Source organism: Rhea americana, unplaced genomic scaffold, assembly GCF_003343005.1.
Source record: "Rhea americana isolate MKP2758 unplaced genomic scaffold, rheAme1 scaffold_63, whole genome shotgun sequence".
In the NCBI taxonomy this organism is placed as follows: Eukaryota; Metazoa; Chordata; class Aves; order Rheiformes; family Rheidae; genus Rhea; species Rhea americana.
In genome coordinates, this window is record NW_028186790.1 from 777,196 (window position 1) to 792,610 (window position 15,415).

The window sequence follows — 15,415 nt, forward strand, 5'->3', positions numbered from 1 at the left end:
AAACTGTTGAATACTCCCTTATTATCATCGGTGAAGTCATCTAAATTTTGCTGAAGGATGTTCATATTATTTAGCTCCAGCTCCTTTGAACAGAAATCCTTTCTAATTATTTATTCTTTCTCTAAAGTAATGCCTCCTTGAATTCTTATGCTGATGTCATTTGAGGAATTCAGGATGTGTTTACAAAAATCAATGGTTTAATCCTTAAAATGACCCTAGAAAATAGAGAATTGTTATAGTTCTGACTTTGTAGAGTGGGGAATTGAGGTATAGAGCGAGAAATCTGTTTTTCCCAGAAGATTCATGTGGTCTTTCCAGTGTAAAGTCTTGAGCAGTCTAAAGCATATCGAATCATGATTCGTGTTCTGGACTTCAGGGTCCATGCTCCAGCAGGAGCACAAAGCTCCCCTCCCCGATGTAACACAGTCCCACTTCCGTTAAACGTCTGTCCTATAAACTCCTGCTTGGTGTAAATGTATTACAATCTTTAGTTTCAATTTTTCATTCAAGCCATCCCATAAACAGTTTCTTTCAAGAGTAAATAATTCCACTTCGAATCACCCCCTTTCTGTATGTGAGTCATTCTTCCCATGTATCATATTTGCAGTCAGATGCTGTGTGCTTTCCAGTTTAAACATACCTCTCATCTCAGTAATTATTTAGGAATCAGTATCTGCTTTCTGTATATTAGTGAAGGAAAAGCTTCCAAATATTCTCAAAAGCTTTATTGCATTTTCATCACAGCTAGTTCAATGGCAAATCTGATTCTTATTCATATAGGATAAGCATGTCAAGTTTCTAATCCCAGTAGAGTCTTTGCTGCAGTCCTATGCTATTTATTCAGTTTATTCCATTTTTCCATTGTCGTCTTCCCTAAATCCAGCAGGGGCAAGCTGAGATTTTGGGACAGATTTTCAGTGGTCTAAATAGTAGTGAGGTGCCTAGCTCTCAGGCTGTTCACATGGGCAAGTAATCTGGCTGTTCAAAGCCATTTGGGATTWGCAAATCTCTTCCCAGTGCCCCAGACTGTAGTAAAATAAGCAACTTCACACTTACTGCAGAAAGTATGCTCAAATGAGAAAGCAATGCAGAAAAAGGGTGTGCTGTAAACTCTCACCTGAGTTTACTTCATAGCAGCTGCCCTGTGCAGGCAAGTCTCTAAAAATGTAATGAAGGCAAATAAATTCAGTGAGTTTGCTGGTTTGTTGTTTACTGTGATTGCATTAAATTAGAGATTGAGTTCAAATTTACGTTCTTGTCATCCTATTGCCAAATTCTGGCTGTTGACATGATGTTTTCTGTTGCTATGTCAGAACGTACCTCTTGCTCCTTGAAATATTTGGTGAAGCTATTGCCCTACCATGTAACATCTGTTTACAGCCTGCTTCTTCATTTGTTTTTTAAACCAGGAGGGGAGAATTTGCTTAAAACTTAGCTTTGGAAAAAGCCATGGGAGGAGTRAATAAATTCAACTGAGTAACAGCATAATTTTCCTGCAAGCTGATCATATTTTGTAGGGTTTTTGCTATTAGGAAGAAAATGACTCCTCCCTGCCCAAGCCTGTGTCTGGTCTCAAACTCATTCAGGCTTTGAGCACTTCAGGCCTGCAGATGATTTCAGGGCCTTTTCCAGGAGCACCCCGCAGTGACTGAAAGGCCGCTTGGCACGATATCGCCTTCCCCAGTGACGTTAGCTCAGTATCCTCAGCTGAGGTTGGCCTCAGCGGCTCAGCCATGCAAAACCCCCTTCGCTACCCATAAAGAGTAAAGGCAGACTTTGGAAGTCAAATCCCGCGACCTTCTTTGATGCTCTTTGCAGGATCCTTTCAGAAAAAAAATGAAAAAGAAAGCAGCCCCCCAGCTTTGCCTGGATTAAAACCAGCGGTATGCAGCATTTGGTTTTCACTCGGCAGGAGTGGAAAGTGAAATGAGATGTCAGAGGTAGATATGGAAAAATTTGCCTTTGGCATCAAGGTCTTGACAGACGGTGAAATCTGGCTCAGGAGAAGAGCAGGCAAGGGAGCAGGTACCTGGAGCCACCAGCTCAGGAGGCGGCAGGCACAGTGCAGGCTCGCAGCTTGCTGGAGGAGGGGTCGCACCTTCCCCCCTGCCAAGCAGGGCTGACGTTGAAGAGAAACGATTTTGGCCGATCCGTTTCCCACAAGCATCTTTTCCATCAGCAAATGCTGCCTCTTCCAAAGTGGAAGCGCTCCGCAAACGTGTCTCGCTTTTGACGCCGGATACGTGAGAGCAAACCGCGTCCGTCCGGTGTTCACAGCTGCTGCCAAAGCTGTGCTGAAACCCGCGCTCCGCCCCGTCCACAGCCAGGATCTGAACCCGCGCTTTGCTATCGCTCCGGCAAGGCTCATAACCGCGAGCTTGCCTTTCGTTGCAAAGCAGCAACTTTGACAGTTATTTTTCGCAGAAGAGGGTTGTGGCCGCCGGGCTCGAGTCGCAAGGGCCGCGACGTCCTGCTGTTTAAGTTCCTGCTTGAAAGTTGGTCCCGTAACAACCCAACAGCAGCTTACGTGGCCAGCTATGACGCAAAGAAAAAAAAATCTCTTAGCAAATAATAAAAGATTGAAGGATGTCTTAAAAGCGACCCAGTGAACTGTACGAAATCCAGGCAGGTTCTAGTCGCTTCTTAAGGACCGGAGGGGAATTGAAGTTTGCAGATGAAACGCTAGCGTGACAGCTGGGATCTCCGCGCGGACGGCGCGCGTAGGTACGGTGCATGGATCTCATCAAAGACCGGCGCGACTGGGAGCCGCTTGGTTTGTGCTCGTTCATGCCTTGCCAGCTCTGCTCACTTTGATGATAAAATTCCTTCTCGCTGCAATTTCAAGGAAATGGGGAGAAAAGGCACAAAACACTTTGGAAAATTTCACTGAGGCTTTTAGAATAATTTTCTGTTAAGGAGACAGTGTTTTGTCTCYGAGGGGGATTTACAGCATTTCAACCAATACTAAAGAAGAAACTAAACCAACCTGTCACTGAAAGTAAAATGTTGACTCATGTTGACATTTGAGCCAAAACTCATAACAGGCCTTGGGAATAATAGCTAAGATCTCWTGCATCTGCTTCCTATCTGGAGGTGAAGGATACTGACATTTGCTTCAGTTTTGACTGAAAAAAAAGAGAGAGAGAAATTAACACCAAAAAGATGAGTCTGAATTAAAAATAATGAGTCTCTTCYTATGCACCGTGTCTCTGCCTGAGAAGTAAACTCGTTTCAAAACTGGCAATATAGCCATAGAATCACAGTGCTCATTCTTCAAAACTTTATTAATGGATTAATAAATTAATGAGTGTATCCATAGTGGTAAACAGAGGATGCTATGAATTTTGCTCCATTAAAATTCACTCTTTGCAACAGTTAAATTAACAATACTCAGATTCATGGGATTATGTTAGAGACTGAGGGCTGTGACTTCTGATGGTTACAGGTGACGCAGGTCAGCTGTGCTGAGGATATAACCTAACAAWATTAAAGATTATAGCACGTATAACAAGTGACAACCTCATCCTTTCATAATCTAATGTGTCTCTCCAAATAAAATTTCCAGCTCTTTAGGAAACCATCCTTCTAAGACATCTAGGAGGACAAAAGCAGCCATTTTCACCAGATCTGAAGGGTTAGGAAATCTAGCAGATGTACTGAATGCTGGCATGGGGCGTAGAGRGAATATGGGACCGGCTGATGGTAGCAAAGCTTCAGTCTCTGAGGCTTGTTCACCTCAGCTCCATTGGCRGCAACTGAGATATTGAGACTTGCACAGATTTCCACAGCTTTCACTTAGCATATTTTATTTAATGGTTTTGTTGTGCAAGAACTGATTTAAGACCAATGCTATGATAAAATCCTAACAAAAAATGAGCTTAGCTACTGCCAAGTACTATCAGAGCATGAAATATGTGTATCAAAAGGAAAACTTGTGCTATGGAAATGGGTGGAAGGATGTGGATGGATTAGAGTGTGATGGACCTAATGTGAGAATTGCATCAGGAGGTTTTGTGGTTGGCATTATGCAGAGAGTCAGTTTAGGTGATCTGAACGGTGCCTCCTAGCCTCAGAAGATATTAAGATGAGGGATATTTTGATATCTTTTCTGAGCGTGCTGTTTAAAATGGCATTTCTTGTGTCTGCTTTCACATTGCAAGTGCAAGGTTTTCACTCACACTCTTGTTCATGAGCTTTTAGCTGCTCCAGTCAAGATCCTGCAAATACTGTCTTTGGGAATGAGGCTTAATATGTTCATAAGCATCTGCAGGATCAGGCATTAATCAGAGCAACTCTTTTTAAAAGGACTGCATTTAATTAATTTAATTTAATTTCTTTGTATTTAATTAATTCCATGCTTCGGGGTTTCCACTGGATGCCTACAGAGGCCAGGAAGATTTTTTTTCCCCACCTTTGATGAATAACTTGGCTGCTGATTTTTTGGTGTTTATTTTTTCCCTATTTTTCTCAGAGCCATCAGAGTTTGGCAGCAGTCTGACATGGGACATGAGGTCAGGTGCACTGTTGTTTCCCTCTCACTTTCTTCTTGCTCCTGTGCTCAGATTTAAATCATTCATCAGTTACAGGGCCAGGAAAATTTTCTCCGAATTAAAATTGCAGGGACTGTTTGGGCATTTTGTGCATTCGGTTTTTGGGGCATTTTCACCTGGTCACTGTCAATTGCAGGTGCCCAAACTACTGACGACAACTTCAGTCTATCCTGGGCCATTCCATGGCATACCACAGTTTTTAAAGGTTTTTACTTTCTTGATTAACAGATGTGAATTGTCCCTGAGTGTTGTTGAATGTGGCTGATGACATTTGGATTTGTGCGTAGAAAATGCTCTTAGAGGATCTTTGGACTTAACACTTCTTGCATGCCTACTTGCAGGGGGTGGGTTAGGTGGTCTATGTGATGTCCTCTAGTCCTACTTCCTTCTGGGGGCTCAGTGTTTCACGTTGAAAGTGCTTTATTCTTGTCATCTGCTCCCTCAGAATTAACTAGACAGTACCTGCGTATGAAAAGATAAACTAGACAGCTGACCACTAGTCACAAGTTTTAAGGAAACTCCTGTACAGACCTCAGTAAAGATAGACGATATATTTATGCAATTATAGGCTTCCATTAGTTTCTATTAACTATGTAGGATCAAAGAAAAGAACACTAGAAATGTGAACTAACCAAACACAGGACAAATGCTTTGCTCTGAAAAGCATCACTTTAAAAACATGCCTTAAAATGGGCTATGTCCTCCTGCTCTCTTAAAGAGCTAACGGCTCCTTTATTTTCTGCTGCTTTTGCCATCATTCTAATAGAGCAAAATAATTCATAGTTAATTTACTTTCCGCTGAATGAAGYTAGAAGGAACAACTCTCACTCATTACTGTATGCGAATTTAACAGCTGCCATCCTGTTAATCGCTTTAACCTCGACCCGTGCCTCGGAGCTGCGCCTGCCGAGGGAGAGCAGCGGCTGGGGCCGAGGCTGGAGCCAGCGRTGGAGCACGGGACCTCCTAAAGGCTGGCGTAAAAACGAGCTGGATGCCAGTGCTTTTCTTTGCTCCAGGCAGCACGGCTGCAGTAAGTGCTCCGCTTGAAAGAAAACCTTGTGATGATAATCAGGAGAACTGGGTGGCCCAGCATGAATASGCATTTGTGGAGATCGTAATTAATTAGGACTGTGACAAACCGCTTTGTTCAGAAGGTATCAAAAATCCAGTCTTTAAGTGGATCTAAATTCAGATTATAAAATACAGCACCAAATAGCATGAAATAAAACATCTTATTGAAAAAAGGGCATAAGTGTATCCTTCTTGTTTTGTTTTTCTGGTGTACMCCAACACAGAGACAGATTTTTTATAAATCTTCAGAGGAAAGCATCCAAGACCACCTTGGGTGTGAAGCATACAGGGGTCTTAAAAATCCCTTCGGGGCAGTAGAAGGCTTGATTTAGACTGGGTCAATTAACACTAGACCCAAGGTTGTCAGGCTGAGTACGATGTGCCCATTTCCGCCGCAGAGCCAAGGCCCACGTCCCGACTGTACGGGTAGGAGCCCTAACACGAGAGCATCACAGCATCTGGGCAGCCCGTTTTCCTGCGGTATTTCCTGTGGAAACCGGCATGCTGGGGGGAGCTGCTGGTGAGCAGGCAGGTCTTGCTTTGAGATGAGCCTGGGACCGGGACCTGTGTACACCCAGACCTGGAAGCAAAYGTGGGTCCAATAAATAAAGTCTGTCTGGATAAAGAGCAAAGCAGAAAGTAGAAAATTTCTCCTCAAGTGAAAAATAGAATAAGATAGAATAACAATAAATGTAAATGAAATATTTGCAGGAAGCTAGTAGTGTATATTCCTAGCTATTTTAGCCATTTTTACCTTTTCCAGTAAAATCCTAATATCCTTACAGCGTTATTAATTCTTCTTCCTCAAATTCCATCTGCATTCAGATAGACGGGATGATAGAAATGCTTGCGACAGTCTTCAGTTCAGCTCACAGAATAAGTTATCTTCTAAGTTCTGGGTTGGGTTGGGATTGCAAACGCTGGAACGCATAAAGACTGTCACATTCTGGGGTCTGAGATCAAAGGCTGGGGCTCCGATCTGCGAGAAATACTGGTCTGGGAGGAAGGAAGAGTGCTGTTGTTAGTGCACCATGTCAGGTGTGACCAGCTGCAATGCCAACCAGCTGTGCTGGTTCAGCTCCAGGCTGTGGGGCGGAAACTATAGATAGATATGTATAAAATACCCACATATATATACATATATATGTATCTCTGGTATTCTTGGAGTCCCCTRCGCTAAGCAGATGTGCCTGCAATTAGCAGTTGCTGTGGCTCAGCATATCTAAAATATCTCTGGGTGTCCATATCTCCAGGATGAAGGTCACACACAAAAGAAATTACTTTTTTTTTTCACATCTGAACTTTCTGCAATAAAGCTAAGAACAAAGTTTTGCTCRATGCCTAGACCAAGATGGGAGAATTAAATTCCCCAGGAGCTGATGTGTATTGCAAAACCCATAGTCTTCTGCTCAAATGCGAGGCATCTACCTCTGAGCTGCCTCCTCTAACACACAACAAGCAAATGCACATAAAATAAAATAAAATAAAATAAAATAAAATAAAATAAAATAAAATAAAATAAAATAAAAAGCTAAGAAAGCAGACTCCCCTCTTGCTCACACTTCTCCCCTGGGGAAAGGATGAGAGAATGGAGAGCAGACAACCAACGCCAGTCGTGACTCCAAATCGGCTCCTGGAAGGCGGTCACGTATTGCAGCRAGGAGCTCAGCACGCGAACGGGCTGGGTCTGTCAGCCCATCATCAGACTAACTCCTTACCAAAACCTGTGGGGGATTTTGCCTCTGTAACATAAAGCCTCTTGCCCACAGCCTCRGTATTTGTGACTTTCAAACTGTACCGGCTTTTTGTTTCGTTGCTGCATTCAGCTTTTTCCAGTAAGCTTCAAGGGGAAAAAAATACATATACAAAAATTCCTTCCTGCAATGCTGTCTCCTTTTATAGATCTGCAGCTGAGGAAGGGTGTGTTCGAGGATGAGAATGCCAGTTTCTTAGGAAAGCTTTTATTAAAAAAAAAAAACAGGAAAAGAGTCCAACACAACAAATCAGAAACTAAACACCAATGTCAGTCATATCAAAAAAAAAAAAAAAGGATCATCAAATTCTTAAGTAAAAGCTACAGATAGAGTGAGCCAGACGCCAAGCTGATTTTATTATGCCTCCACTTCAGCATAAATAGGCAACTGTCAAAATACAGCATCTTGTCATCCGATGAAGTGAAATTCCACTAAATTGAATCAAGTTGAACAGAGAGACGACTGTAGTTTAGACAGGCTCTCCCTCCCCGYCTGACATTGTGGGCCTGCTTGGCAGAGCGCTCAGGTTTCAAATGAAAGAAATGTGTTGGAATAGAGCAAGTGATGAAAAAAATGTCCTTAACAGGAACTTCATTAATTAAAACCCAAGAGGCTGACAAGCCTCGAGCTAACAGCTTGCAGTCTTGGGGTGAGGGGTATATGTTACTCAGAGCTACAAGCCAGTTTTATTCCCCCTTCCCCATTATCAGGACTGGTGGAAGTTCTTCTGTAATTTAAAGCTTATTCACTGTTGGAAAGGAAAGGAAACAATAAAACTGAACACGTCACACTTCTGCTGACCCTAGTGTAGAGTACAGCTCCTATCTTTCATGAAAATCTAGGCTCTATTTCAGGGCGTTATCCTGCTGCCCGTTGCTGCACTATGTCCCCAAGCATCTTCCCTGCAAAACAGATTAGCACCAGTCAGGCTCCACAGCAGTGTTCATAGACGTGGTGACTACTTCTGGCCTTTGCAAATCTGCTTTGAACAACGTAGTCCCCTGGATTGCTTGTGCACAAGCTTTGAGTCTTTCTTAGCTTGTTGGAACTAGATCTGACTTTAGCCTGGCCAAGAATATAGATGGGGAGACTTTCTTAAAGAGACTTTAGGAGCATCTTTCTTAAAATAGTAGAAGAGACTGTCAAAGTGAAAGGGTGCAGCACTTCCTGAAGATCAGACTTATCTTATCTTCTGTAGGACCTATAAAGTAGATCTTAAATTCTAGTCAGATTTGTTTAGATTTGTTCTGCCTGCTTTCCTGATGTATGCTATTTTTCATCATAGGACTCCATGTTCATTTGTTTTTGTCTGAAGGTTATGTCTGAATTTTTTCCATACCATGCACTTCCTTCAATCTGAATTTCTCCTATAGTGTCATCAAAAAGCTTCAGCCTTTTCTAAGTACAGAGCTTGACAAAAGTACTTATGTCACCCATAAGACATGATGGAGCAAGCTGGGGGGGGGAATACTCAGGCAAGGAGCTAGAGGTCTGGTGAATAAGGAAAACAGGAGTRGTTAAAATAGAAGCTGTGGAGAAGAGCTCTGGGGTGAAACAGCTGAGATTGTGTCCTGATGGTGACGGAAAGAAGGACACGGAAGAGAGGCAGGGGGAAGCCAGGGAGACACGTTACGTAGCAGTGTGACCCAGAAGGCCACGTGTCTCCTGCAACTCTCATCATTTGTTACCTAAATTCAACATGTGGTGACAGTGCATTTTGTGATAATGAAGCAGGGGCAACAATCTTCTCAGCTAGGGGCTTCTTCTCCCTTCCACCGAGTGTGTCCTGCAAAGACGGCAGCAGTGATCCTGTGGGAAATCTGATCAGGGAAGTGGGGAACTGAGGCTTTTTCCTTGAGGAGAATAGAGAGGAGAGGGGAGGAATTAGGGTTGCCACGTAGCTCATGGTCTACCCCTTCCTAATAAGGTGAAAGAAAAGATAAACTGACCTGGGCTTTCAATCTCCCACTGCCCCAAGCATCTGTGGGATTATCATAAGTTGCAGAAAGAGGAAAAGAAATATTAAAAATTGCAATATCAAAAAGGAGATTATAAAAGAAACCAATCTGTTATCTTTCTTTTCAACTCTGGTTTTAAATTAGGGCATTTCACACATAGGAGGGAGCATATTTCCAAACAAAACCTCAACATCTGGAAATTTCGTCTAGAATCATAGACTAGACAGACCTTCCTTCCTTTCCTTCTGTTGATCAGCCCCAGCCAAAAGCCAGAGTCCAGCATCCATGCTCGATAAAGTATAGTCCCACAGAGTAAAGCATCACACACTCTACCAAACAACTGGTACTAATCAGGCTACTGAAATCAAGGGAATAAACAAAAAGGAGTTTGACCTTTTTGCCAAAGCAATAAGAATATGTGTCTAAGGCTATGGTAAAAATTAGAAGTAAAAATGCAAGGAGAAATTTTTTTTCTCCAAACAGAAATTGCTGACTTATATCAATCTCTCTTCAGGCCAGAAGAAATTCACAGATGTCTCACTCAGCCTGATAGCACTTTTCCAGACATATTTATCGCAGAGATCTTTATCTTCAGCTGTACAGCAATCACAGACGTCGTAACGGGAGTGGGATGGGCCATCAAATGTCTCCAGCTAACTTCTCCACCCATCAGTTCAGGCCATGCTGAAGTTTGGATCCAAATCTAGATCCCAGCTTTACGGTCTATGCTTATCTCTATTTAAAACTTTTTAATGTAGCAGAGACCAAAGCAAGGAAACTTCTTCATGATTACAAACCAGATAAGCCTGGAGGTTTTTTTGTGACAGGTGAAGTGGACAGCCCTCGTGTGTGCCACTAGACCCAGCAAAACTCTCATTAAAGCAATCCTCCTCTTTCCACTCTGCTCTCTCAAAAAGCACTTCGTGCCTTGAACTTAATGTAGGTAAATGCAAAAACGTGCCTCTAGGGTCAAAGATCTAACTGAGGATGAGAATGGAGTGCTCTTTTCTTGAAAACAGTGACTCAGAAAAGGATGGCACACAAGTTAGCTCACATCACCTCCCAGGGGGACGCTGCTGGAAAAGGGCAAACTTGATTTATGAATGGAAAGACAGTGAGCAGGAATAAGAAATTTTATGTAAGTATTGGTTACATTAATGCCAGAATAGTTCATAAACTCCCAACACCTCCACACTTAAAAAGATCTGGGAGACAAATCTCAGACTGCTAGAAATGCMTTTCAATGAAAAGCTTAATCTGAATTAAAATTGCTCAATCCATGGAGTTTATTGGGAGAATAATAGAGCAGAGATGGGATTACAGTCTGTGAAAATGATCTCAAGGAGGAAAGACTCAGTGTATATTGGCTCCTTAATYGGTCAGAGAAAGGGAAAATGGCAATGGAAGCCCTAAAAATTCCARTTAGAAGTAGGGCAATACAAGTGATTTATCATCACCGCAGACTACAGGGAAAATGGTGAATTCTTCACCTGTGGATCTTTCGARGGGGCTGTATAAACGTGAAAGGTATGTTCTAGCCAATACAAAGTACTTCTTTATCCATCGGAAACTACCCGGATCTGTACTTAGGTGCCTGTGCATAATTTGATTAAATGATCTMATTGTTTATCTGGCTTGAAATTAACTCTTTCACCCATTCCAGCCTTCAGCGTCTATGATGCCGCTGATCCGATCTCTGCACCCTCAACACATGGTTGCAGYGCTTTGGGACAGCAGAGAGATGTGGCATTAATATTGAAAAGTAGTTGCATRTACCTAGCTGAAAAATCAATGTAAGCCGAGTATAACTAGTGTCTGTGGTGCCTTAAATAAGCTGACAGGAGTTTCAACAGCCCTGGAAAAGGCTCTTAATGCTGTTGACTTGTGCAGCTCTGATTGAAATAAGCAGAGCAAATTTATCAGTTTGAGAGCATTACCAGCGGAGAAATGCAGATCTTCCCAAGCTCTCATGCGGAGGTTTGAATTCAGACTATTTTCCACAGAAGTARTATTAAGCCATCCGAGGAGACAGCCTTATTCTTGTTCCGGGCTCCTCCGAGGAAGTAGCTGGCAAAAAAGATGGAAGGGAAACAGCAGAGAAAGGTGAAAGATGAAAGGAAGTTTGAAGCAAAATGYTCCACTTATTTAGCTGACTAAAGTTTGCAATCTGTGTAGGGCTGTGCTGGGAGCCAAGGATTTTGCATGTTACATTAAACTGTTTCTGAAATACATAAATAGGTAATATAAATATATTTATACTAAGTTTTCTTGTAGTTGGAGYGTTTTTACCAGTAAAAGACTCTAATTACACTAATGTTCATAACTTTACATAACTCGCTTGTTCATAAGTTGACATAACTCACTTGCCATAAGGAATCAATACATTTCTAAAAARTCTTGAGATTTCATAGACAGTTTTGGGGGATTTAATATAATTTACTCTTCAGCATTTACTTGAAGCTTTCATTTCACTTCCAAAATGGAGYTCTTTTTTTCAAATACTTCCACCGCTATTTTTTCGCAACCTGTTTTTTAATTACTTTTCTAATAGGACCATATTACTCGTATTAGCATCAGTACAGGAAGAATACCCATCACAGGTGAAAATTTTTTATTCATCCAGCCACACCTTTCAAAAAAASAGAGAAGAAAATCCTCTTGGAATGCCAGAGCACATTAACACCTCCGTGGGTTTTCGTAAACTCTTTCTATCTTCGTACTCRTGAAAGGCCTTGGGTTTACAGCTCTGGAGACAAAAAGCAGAGGGTTCAGCTGCCGCACACTGCGTAATCAAGCCTAGATTTGCACCAGCTGAAGATCTAGACCATCTGGTCCCTTAATAGAAGTGTGTGCAGCTAGTGACAGCAGGAAGAGAAGCTGCCCAGCACTGTCTTGCTCCTATGCCTCATTTGCAATGGTTGTCAGTAAATCAGCCTGTACATCTGTAAGCATTTCTGCTTCCTGAATACCCACTCCAATCTTCAGCTAGATTTCTGTATTTCTTTAAGGAGCTCAAGATGCTCATTCAATTTTATTGAACTCAGAACCTCTTCCACCTCGTCTCTGAAAACCAAGCTCAGTTTTCAGCCAATAAAACATATCCATATTGCGTGGCTTGGTACTTTTCCGTATTTTCACAAATGATTTGCATGTTGGAATAGAGAGCGTAATTATTAAATTCATAGATACCACCAGCATGGGAGAGGCTATGTATGCCCAGGATTTACTATGAGCTTAACAAAGTGGAGAGACAGTTTGAAAAGAATAGTTCAATCTAATAAGAGCATGTGCATATTGGACTAAGAATTATCAACTATGCAAACACATAATTAGGATGACTGGTGGTTTTACACAAGAGGATTGAGGGATTACAGTGGATCAGAAGCTGGGTGGATGTAAGCTGGGACAGAAAGRCCAACATGACGCTGGGCTGTACAGGCAGCAGGATGCCTACGAGACCCACRAAGTAGCACCTCTCTTTAGGAAAAGCATGGCCTAAGTGGAGCCACCCAGAGGACAGCATTGAGACTCACACGAGGTTGGGAAAATTATTAGAAAACACTATCTGGGAGGAAAAGCTGAAAGGACAATTTAAAAAACCCAGTTAGGCGGGGMCAAACTCTTTTCAGTTGTCCCATGTGACAGGACAAGAAGCAATGGGCAAAAACTGAACCACAGGAAGTTCTGCCTGACCGTGAGGGGGAATTTCTTCACYGTGAGAGTGAYGGAGCACYGGMMCAGGTTGCCCAGAGAGGTTGTGGAGTCTCCTTGTCTGGAGATCTTCAAGGCCTGCCTGGATGCAACCCTGTCTAACATGCTCTAGGTGACCCTGCTGAGCAGGGAGGTTGGACTAGATGATCTCCAGAGGTCCCTTCCAACCTTACTGATTCTATGATTCTATAAGCCTGCATCAGCTCCTGAAAATATCTGACATATCTTTGGATTTGAATACAATGTCCATGAAACATTTTACTTTTTCCCTTTAGCAAGCATAGAGGAACACATTTGGCCTCTGTCCTCTGGCAGTGACGACTGCCAGGCGTCCGCGAAGGGTCCTGTGGGTCGCTTGAACTCCTCCGAATTCGAGTGCCTCATCCAGGTTTTCAGACAGCTCCAGACCTGCCAGTCGGGGATCTCTGCAGCCGACTGCCTTGCAGCTGCTGGCTGGGGAGCTGGCTGGCCTGCTGCGTACAAAATAATCCAGGTTTCGGCTCCGACATGTGGATGATTTCTTCCCTTGGTGGAGCAGCATCTTCCCAGCTAAATTCAAGAGCTCTTATCAACCTTTAATGAAGATCACAGTASTTAGCTACCCACTAAACACAGGAGCCTGTTTAGCTTCTGGAAATGGCAAGTGTTCATCTTCAGGACCATAAAGGTAACTATAATAAAACATACGCTCCCTCTAGGTAGCAGAGGTCACATCCATCTGAATCAACAGAAGTACAAGGACTGGGATCCAGCCTCTGCCTCAGATGTATCTTTTAAACTTGCCTAGGTCATTGATGCTCAGTGGCTATGATTTATATCCATGATTTATAGAATTTCCTCTGCACCCTGCACTGTGGTTGGCGTAGTTCAAAGTGAGCTGCGAGGTGCATCGCCCACACTGAGACTCAAAGCTGATACAAGATAAAACAGGTGAAGGTTGCAGGACCATGTGCACTTCCATTGCATTACTTACTGTCGTACTGAGCTAAGACACAGACTGATAAAAGAAAACAAAACGAAAAAAAAGAGTGCATTTCCATAGCAGAACATTTTACATGGGAAAAAATAAGCATCTGAAATCTCAGCTAGATCCCKGACAAAGTGAGAATGTCATAGATCATAGAAGTGTTTGACTGAGCCATTCATTAGGAACACACACACCCGTGCACACAAAGACACACTTCATGTGAAGAACAKGGCTCAAGCAAACAGAAATTATATTCTGTCAATATTCATCCAAGTGAGCACTTCATTTACTGGTGGAAATTTTGTTTGTATGTGTTGTGTTTATTTTTTATTATTCCAATATATTTTAGCAAACATCAGTTGCCGGGAGTCTCCACCAACTCAYTGAACTTCAAGAAAGTGTTCAAAGAATTTTCAAAGAAATTAGAGTGCATGTCATCAGCTGTGAATATTCACAGCTGCATTCATTGTGCAAAAAACTGTTTAAGGCTGTGGGTGTACAGGTAGGTCATGTGAACAGATTCTCCAAAATGGATAAATTTGGGAAATTCCCCTTTAAAAATCTAGACATGACTGATCAGTCATGATCAATCATTCTAAGTTCAACATCATTTGCAAAAGGTATTTAATAAATAATTGTGAGCTTGGAATAAATTCAAAGGAATCATGGAAAATTCAAAAAAAAAAAAAGACAGAGGACTTACTGGTTACATTTGTTGTGAATTATTAACCCACAGCCTGGATATAGCACATGCAACTTACATAGTAAACTAATTTTCTTAGAAATGAAGTATTAGAGTGAAGTCAAACTACTGTGAAACCTTTGGCTTTCCAAACTGATTGTATCCCGCTGAAAAGAATTAAAATTTCAATTTTTAAAAAATTTTACTTCTGATCAGATGGTGTGAACCAGTAATTACTACTACCAGTTATTACTGAAGGAAAGAGATACGATTTCAGGTGATGAGTATGTATTCAAGTATCATGTACGTGTTCATTTAATAATCAGATTTAAAAACTTAAATTCTTCTAGTGTCTAGAAGTGTTTCTTCAATAGAATACCTTCCTTTAAGATAAATGGATACTAGATCCGACCTTCAGTTTGCTGTGGTCATGATAAACCCATTCAATGAAGCCAAACTCAAAGAAATCCTTTTAACAAATGTATTGAACAAACCATCTGAGTGYTGTAAAAAAGAGGTGTGCAGGTGAATCTGAAGAGAAAAATAAAAGCTTTGAGATACCACCTTATCTCAAATGTACTGAGCGTATTCGTAAATCTATTTAATGAATAAATTTTTGTATCTACACACAAACACACACACATACACATAGATGTACACACACACACACACACACACTCCTACATAGATACAAATATTGTTAGGGCAGGTGTCACCAAATG